This window comes from Mastomys coucha, chromosome X (genome assembly GCF_008632895.1).
Source record: "Mastomys coucha isolate ucsf_1 chromosome X, UCSF_Mcou_1, whole genome shotgun sequence".
NCBI classification, from domain to species: domain Eukaryota; kingdom Metazoa; phylum Chordata; class Mammalia; order Rodentia; family Muridae; genus Mastomys; species Mastomys coucha.
Genome location: NC_045030.1, coordinates 143,700,546 through 143,709,450, shown reverse-complemented (window position 1 = coordinate 143,709,450; position 8,905 = coordinate 143,700,546). Strand labels below are relative to the sequence as shown.

The window sequence follows — 8,905 nt, the reverse complement described above, 5'->3', positions numbered from 1 at the left end:
ACTAACCAACCTGGGTAAGAACTTGTGCTGTCAAAGGACAAAACAGCCACACAGGACCTGGTGTGATGTTTTGTTTGTTTGTTTCTATGTTAGCAGCACCAGGTTACTAAAATCTTCTCCTGTGCTCCTGAGATGGCCTCTAGAAAAGTACTTACCTTCAGGAAAACAATCTTCCAGAATGGGAGCCCGGATACAGGACTAGGAAAAAGTAAGTACCTTGGGACAAAGAAGAAAAGAACACCAATTAGAGGTTCTGTGAACTTGGCTACTGTACAGGATGGTCTCAAAGATACTTTTCTAATTTTTTTCATGAGAAAAAGTCTACCTCATTGTCAGGTCATGAAAGGGTTAAAAATGGTAAGGTTATTTTAAAAAGATTCAGTAGAGGTGTCTGTGGCCAGCCTTTGCAATTGCTGTGGGCAAATGGGAGAAAAATCAAGAGGAAGCAGAAGCTCACCCTGAGGCCTGTGCTCTTAGCACTGATGCTCAGTCCCTGATCTCAATGCAGCCTTGAGTCTTTGTTGAAGGTCCTACCCCTTCAACAAAAAGCAATACCAGGACACTCGAGTCAGGGACTATTGGGGATTTCATAAGCATGTTGTCGAAACTTTTCATCTTTGGGTCTAGAGGCTCATTAGTTAAGAAAACTTGTTGTTCTTGCAGAGGACCTGGGTTCAATTCTTGATACCTACATAGCTTCTCACAATTGTCAATAACCCTAGTTCCAAGGGACCAAATCCCCTGACCTCCAAGGCAAAAGGCATGCGTGTGTTAGTGCACAGACAGACATTCTAGCAAAACACTCATACACATAAAAACAAGCAAGCAAACAAACAAATAAACCTTAGATCTTTTGGAAATTGAGAAACAAGCTACTGTTGTGTTGAGCTAAACCTATGGTCATGTTGGGAAAATGACTTTAACTACATTTGGAACTGACTCACATTGTACAATGGAATGATGTAATTTTTCAGTAGATTCTCTGGGACCAATGCATGCTCAAGTGCTGCTAAATGAACTAATGCTGCTAAATGAATTGTAGGAAGAGATGTGTTAAGTATGTGTAACACTTCTCTTGCTTCTGAGGGGTGTTCCAAATGAGGATCATTCACAATTCTAATAGCACTAGAGGGATAAGTACAGCATTGAGTGCCTACCTAGCTCACCCAGTCCAGTCACACAGTAAAACACGTTAGGATAGCCTAGAAATTGAAGACAGTAGGGAGGCAAATCACAGTCCATGGGAAAGAGTTAACAGTGGTATTAATTTTCAATCTAAATTGCATTCTTTCTCCCTCACGGAATCATGGACTTAATAACGAAACTGACGGGCTGGCGAGATGGCTCAGCAGGTAAGAGCACTGACTGTTCTTCCGAAGGTCCTGAGTTCAAATCCGAGCAACCACATGGTGGCTCACAACCATCCATAATGAGATCTGATGCCCTCTTCTGGTGCTTCTGAAGTCAGGTACAGTGTAATTGTGTATAATAATAAATAAATCTTTGGGCTAGAGCAAGCACGGACTGAGCAGGTGGAGTTGACTGGAGCAAACAGAAGTTCTAAATTCAGTTCCCAACAACCACATGAAGGCTCACAACCATCTGTACAGCTACAGTGTACTCATATACATAAAAATAAATAAGTAAATCTTTAAAAAAATAACAAAACTGAGAGCCACCATGAAAGAAAGATTATGTTTTGGACAGAGAATAAGAAGACACGGGGAGGATTAGCTCAGAGATCGGCTTCTAATCTGAATAAAGGACAGAAGTCCCTTTAAGAACAAGGGGAGAAAATGGAAGGTAGGTAATAAGGGAGGAAATTATACATGACTTCTTCATGGAAGGTGAGAGTAGAAGGTCCATTTGGTATCTTTTATACCTCAATTCCATTTTGTCTGGCTCAATTCAGCATCTGGGTTTTCAGCAGTAGCAGCTAACTGTTCCAAATACCTGTTTGGCTGGGTAGGTAATATCTTGTCAGAAACAGAACACTGGTTAGCAAAAGGAATTTTCTCTCAGGGTTCTAGACAGTCATCCTCAAGGAACACTTAAGCTCCAAGTGTCAGCGACCAACAAGTATATAGACTAAAGTGCTGACAATACCATGCAGCCAGCAGGCTATGGTGCCTCTAGGGTACTGGACACAACACTTGTCATACATGACCACATTATAGGCCAAACTATAAGACTATTAGAATATAATAAAACAATAACCAGCATTGTAACCTTTGGACATTACTAACATGAGGTCAGAAATGAGAGCACCAACATAATGGTTGCTGCCCAGCAAATGATTGTTTCTAAGCAGAAGTGACATATGAAGAAAGAAAGTAAGATGGGTGTTATAAAGTCTAGGATATATAAAGATTTAGCTGGTTATATTCTATGTGAGCTTGTCTCAGATGGGTGATCTATATTGGTGCCTTGGACTTTGAGAACTTCAGTGTGGGAAGGTCCTAGAGGATGTCTAAGCCTGCTTCACAGGTGGATCAGCTAAATTCAAGGCCAGTGGGTCCTAAGGCATTGCTTCTGTGCTGCTCCAAGAAAGCTATGCATTATAACTATGGGTAGAAATGGGACATCTCTGTTCACTTGTGTTATTTCCATGGTTTTTACTCTAGAGATTGAACCCTGCTACATCTTCACTGATTCATGGGCATAAGGGTAGAGGCTGACAATGTAGTGCTTGGAAGTAAGATGCCTAAACGATGAAGCATCGACTGCATGGAGACAAATATCACTGCAGAAAATTATACATGACCCACAACCACGGTTTATGACCCAAAGGAACACCCAGTACAAAGGATTAAGGATGAGCATCAATGGCAATAACATGATAATGAAATCAGCACTACACAGAAGAGGATATCTGGATAAGCCTTCACCCAGTTATAGCATTGCATAAAATATAGTAACTGATCTGCAACTCAGAACTGGGCCCCAAAACCAAGATGTAGTGATTCTAGAACACAAAACCTAAAACTCAAGCAAATATGTCTAGATTAACAGCACGTAGCCAAACAAGAAAGGGAGGGTTGGGACACGTATTTAAAGATATCAAACCTGGCCAGTTATGGAAAATGGGGTACCTGTTGACAGCCTACTTTTTATTTTTGTGCTGTTGGAGATGAAACTCAGGGTTTCAAACATGCTAAGCAAATGTTCTAACACTAAGTCACACCCCCAGCCCCCCTCCCTGCATTTTGAAGATATTACTGGCTTTTACACTGACATCTACAGATAATTTTATAATATATTATTGTCATCTTCATCTGCTTATTAAATGTATATGATAGTATCTGATGAATCTTAGCTTATGTTCCATATGTGAATTGTTCTAGACATAAGATCAGACATTGATACTGTCTTTACAACAAAAATTGTTCAATAAAAAGCAGGTCCACAGATATGTTTTAATCTTTTAATACTGAATATCACCCTACATGAAACTGAAAGGAAAGACACTTTTAAAAAAATAATATATCCTATTATTTTATATTACTAATACATAATCATATTCTATTATATATATGTATATGTAATGTGTGTGTGTGTGTGTGTGTGTGTGTGTGTGTGTGTGTGTGTACATACACATGAATGCAATGTACCCCTAGGCCAGAAGATGATATTGGATTCCCTGGAGCTGGGGTTAAAGACAACAGTGAGTTTATATGAATGCTGGAAACTGAACTCTGGTCCTTTGTAAGAGCAGCGAAAGCTTTTAACCACTGACCCACCTTTTCAAGTCCTAAGTAGACACTTAAAGGAGAAAATCAAAGCTTGAGGATAAGTATGGTGTATCTATCTGTGGAACATATACTTTATAAAGTGCTAGGGACTAGCCCTGGCTAAGGGTGGGAGTTTGATCAGGTGGACACAAGAGTAGAGAAGGAAGAATCAGATGCAGGACACCATTCGGTATTTTTATAGTTTTGCTTCATGTTTTCTTATTCCCAGCTGTCATCAAACACCTAGCCAATGGGTTGCAGGACTTGACAGTTGAATTCCGTGCTTCACTACTTAAAAGGTGGTGCCAAGCATCCTGAAGGTGCTGTTTGATCAAGTTCCAGTGTTTGGATGACCTAGACTGTCCCTTCACTGCACTTGGTGGGAATTTGCTACACACCTTTTGCTTATATTTAACTTTCTCACTGTTAAAGGCCTCACTCCAAATGCTAGAGCTGGGATAACAAAAAGCTGGTGCAGACAAGAAAGAAATGAATGGAAGTTCCTTAGGAAAAACAGTTATGAAGAAAATTGAGTCTTTCTTAGAATTACTTAGATATACATTTAGATCAGTAATGAATGTTATTAGTAAGCATGAGACAGAGGATTTGAGAAAATTCCTAAAGAAGGAAAACTTAGGGAAATTCTACAAGCTGACAAACTGTAATTGAATTACTAGGATTTTATGTTCAGCTTCAGAAATAAGGAACTAGTAAGAATAGGAAGAGATTTTGATTGTGTAGTTAATGACAAGCTTTGGTGCCTTCCTGGAGGCAAAAGGAAGCAGTTTTAGGAATCCTGATGTTTTTCTATTCTTTACAGAATTATAATAAAGATAGGAACCATATTGAAACAAAGGTTCATGACAGAGACACAGAGGAAAACATTTTGGCTCAGTGAACTGCCTGCCTTCCTGAACAGATTTGTCAGACCAGAACTTTCCTGATATAGAAAAACAAACAACCAACAGAATGCCTTTGCTTAAGCAAGGGGCTGCACGGTACTCTAAGAATCAAAGAAAAAGGACAGTGGTCTTATATCAATTGTAAAAGAAATATAGAAGAATGAAAGGAAGAATTAAACAGGGGTCAGAGAGATTGAACTTTTGTAGAAAGTTGTTGGAAATAACAGGTCATATGAAATAAATCTTGATCTAGTAATTCTGCCCCAAACTGAAACAGAATCAAATTCAAATATAATCATCATGTCTAGCATTTCTGTAACTGCAAGGCTTTACAACACCAATCTTAGGGGGAAAGATAGTGAGTTAAAAGAAACTTTATCCTAAGGCTCATTTTTTCCAATTTCTTTTGATATTTTATTTATTTACATTTCAAATGTTATCTTCTTTCCCAGTTTCCCATCTGAAAGTCCCCATTCCCCATCCTCCCTCCCACTGCTACTATGAGGGTGCTCACCCACCCACCCACTCACTGCTGCCTCCCCGCCCTCACATTCCCCTGCACTGAGGCATGGAGCCTTCACAGGACCAAGGGCCTCTCCTCCTATTCATGTCCAACAAGGCCATCCTCTGCTACGTGTGTTGCTGGAGCCATGGGACCTCCATGTGTACTCTTTGGTTGGTGGTTTAGTTCCTGGGATCTGGTGTGTGTGTGTGTGGCGGGGGGATGGGGGGGTCTGGCTGGTTGATATTGTTGTTCTTCCTATGGGGTTGCAAACTCCTTCAGTTCCTTCAGGCCTTTCTCTCACTCCTCTGTTGGAAACTCCATGCTCAGTCTAATGGTTGGCTGAGAGCATCTGCTTCTGTATTTGCCAAGTTCTGAAAGAGCCTCTCAGGAGACAGATATATCAGGCTCCTGTCAGCAAGCACTTCTTGGCATCCATAATAGTATCTGAGTTTGGTGTCTGTATATGGGATGGATCCCCAGGTGGGGCAGTCTCTGGATGGCCTTTCATTCAGTTTCTGCTCCACATTTTGTTCCATATTTACTCACTTGAGTATTTTGTTCCCGCTTCTAAGAAGGACTGAAACATTTACACCTTGGTCTTCCTTCTTCTTGAGCTTCACATGGTCTGTGAATTTTGTATCTTGGGTAATTCCGAGCTTTTAGGCTAATATCCACTTATCAATGTGTGCATACTATGTGTGTTCTTTTGTTACCTCACTAAGGATGATATTTTCTAGGTCCATCCATTTGCCTAAGAATTTCATAAATTCGTTGTTTTTATAGCTGAGTAGTACTCCATTGTGTAAATGTACCACGTTTTCTGTACCCATTCCTCTGTTGAGGACATCTGGGTTCTTTTCAGATTCTGGCTATTATAAATAAGGCAGCTATGAACATAGAGGAGCATGTGTCCTTGTTATATGTTGGAGCATCTTTTGGATATATGCCCAGGAGTGATATTGCCGGGTCCTCAGGTAGAACTATGTCCAATTTTATGAGGAACTGCCAAACTGATTTCCAGAGTGGTTGTACCAGCTTACAGTTCCACCAGCAATAGAGGAGTGTTCCTCTTTCTCCACAACCTCTCCAGCATCTGCTGTCACCTGAGTTTTTTATCCTAGCCATTCTGACTGGTGTGAGGTGGAATCTCAGGATTGTTTTGATTTGCATTTCCCTGATGACTAAGGATGTTGAACAATTCTTTCTTTAGGTGCTTCTCAGCCATTCGGTATTCCTCAATTGAGAATTCTTGGTTTACTCCAAAGAACTAAATAACCCACTAAAAATGGGGTACAGAGCTAAACATAATGCTCATTTTTAATTCTCATAAAATTGCTGTTTTCATTGTTTTATTCCCTTTTAAATATTCTTTTGTAAATAAGGAAGACTTTAGAAGAAAATGTATTTTGAAAAGCTGTGTAATCAATGAATAAAGTTTCTGAGGAAATGGTTTTACATATAAATAAAGCCTGTGAGAGACGCAGTTTGTCAGAGAAGGTCAAGCCAAAATGAGATGAACTTCCTTTCTATCCTACCTCTCAAGAAAGGAAAGTGAATGGTGTCCCATGAGTGATTCTTCCCTTGCTGCTCTTTCATCCACCTGCTCCAAGCCCTCAGCAGGAGCTGGTCCCCAACAATAAAGCAGTTTGGTTTGTGACACAATAGGGTATGTTTCAGGGTATTTTAGGAGCATAAAAGTTACTTTAACAATTATGTCCGGAGAATAAAAGTTACATCTGGCACCCAAAGTGGAGTAAGAAAAACCCATCATGATTAGAAAAGGAGAAAGCTCACCAACATTGCAGAAAGTAGAGGACATCTGACAGAAATGTCACAGAGGACAAGAGACATCTGACAGAAAGTCACAAAAGAGAAATTTGCCTGGGATCATGTCCAGAGGAAGCATTGGTTCTTCAAGTTAGGCTGGACACCCAGAAAGACTCAGGAAATTCTGAAGTGGTCCAGAGTATGGAATGGCACAGGAGTCTCTGAGCCAGTGAATTACAGTAAGACAATCCAAAAGACAATGTTAATTACATAGACAGACTCTTTCTGCATTAAAAATTGGGAACTCCATTTTTTTCTTATTAAACTTTTATTGCATTATGATGAGAAAAGTTACATGATTTCAATTTGTCTGAATTTGTTAACATTTAAAAACATATTTTAAGTAAATAGAATTAAATCACATTCTTGTTTCCCTTTTGTACCCCAACTCCTCCCAGAGACCCCCCTTCAATACTGACAATATCTTTTTTTGTCATATTCCTTAAAATTTATAAAATATTATGACAATAAAAATAAGTATTATAAAAGTTGTTTGATATAAAACAACAATCAATTTAATAGTCTTATTGTAGATGTTTGTCTACAGCAATATTGAAAATACATACATTTTTTTCAGTATAAATTTTAAATAACTCCAAACATATTAACTGTATATTTCAAAATAATACATCACTAGTAGTATTTTCTTAAATGAACATTAATATATAAAGTCTTTTTGTTTGTTTGTTTGTTTTGTATTTAATAGAGTTTAAAATCTTGGCTCTTATTGTGGTACAAGCCCAAAATAAGAACAATTTTTAGACATTGGATTTCATTGTAATAAGGCTGTACTTCGGTGACCCTCATATCACCAAAGGATTTTACCTCCATCATAGCTAAGCTGAGAGCTGATAGTTCTGCTGCACCAAGGATGAATTGTAGGCACGATTTTTGGATCCAGACTTCCTGCTATGGTCAAAGCAATTTGACTTGAGTGAGTGACTTTATTCTCAGCCCACAGAGAACAGGTTACATTCATTTAAGAAATGGTGTATGTATTAAGATGGTCTATCCATAAAGTCATTCACCAACTGTTTCAATGAACAATGGTTCTGCTTGGAGGGTGGCACAGACATTAGGTGAGGGTAAGAATCTGGTTCATTGGCTGTGATAATTTGGAAAAGCATTCATCTCAGAGAAAGAGTAACTTATAAAGTCCTCTTCTTCAAAACTTGACACAAGAGTTACAAACGTCAAGCAAAACATTCAGTCTCACTCTTTGTTGTTCTCTTACAAGCCCCCTCCAAATTTGATTGTATGTTTCTTTGGGCATATAATATTTTTGAAATATATAAGCTGTTCTGAAAACCATACTATAGTGTAAAAACATGAAATAAACAATCCTACTAATAGAGAGGCTGAGATAAGAGAAGCAAGATTTCAAGACCATTATGTTGTACACAGCAAGACACTGTCATGAACAAACAAGCTGAGAGTGTATATGGATTGTATAATATTAGACCTATTTCTCCAGTTACAAAATTAGAGAGACCATTGGATGACAGTCAATAAATTTCTAATTCCTCGTATTTTTGGATTTCAATTGCTTAGGATATGTTGGTAATATTAATTTTCTTTTTTTTGTTTTTTGTTTATTTGTTTGTTTTTTGACTTATTGCACCAAATCTTATGACACAGGACACTGGACATTAAGAAAGAGGTCCACCTCAGTCGTTGCAATCCAGTGCAGTTACTTTTCTTCTTGTGTGTATTCTGCTAGCAATATTAATTTTCATATTAAGATATTAAGAAAAATAATTGTTACTTCCTGGGTTTTTTTGTAAGAGGTGGAATTATACTTGTGTGGGTTTGTTGAAAGATTACTGTAGTGGCTGGTTTTGTGTGTCCACTTGACTCAGGCTGGAGTTATCTCAGAGAAGGGAGCTTCGGTTGGGGAAGTGCCTCCATGAGATCCAGCTGTGGGGCATTTTCTCAATTAG

At 38.6% G+C, this 8,905-nt stretch overlaps 1 non-coding gene across 1 annotated transcript; it reads right to left on the bottom strand.

Annotated features, from left to right (window-relative positions):
- Nucleotides 1–8,575: 8,575 nt before the first annotated feature.
- LOC116096371 lies at nt 8,576–8,725 on the bottom strand. Its single transcript, XR_004120970.1, has one exon. It is a non-coding gene; the product is annotated as a small nucleolar RNA SNORA81 (small nucleolar RNA).
- Between the last annotated feature and the right edge of the window lie 180 nt (nt 8,726–8,905).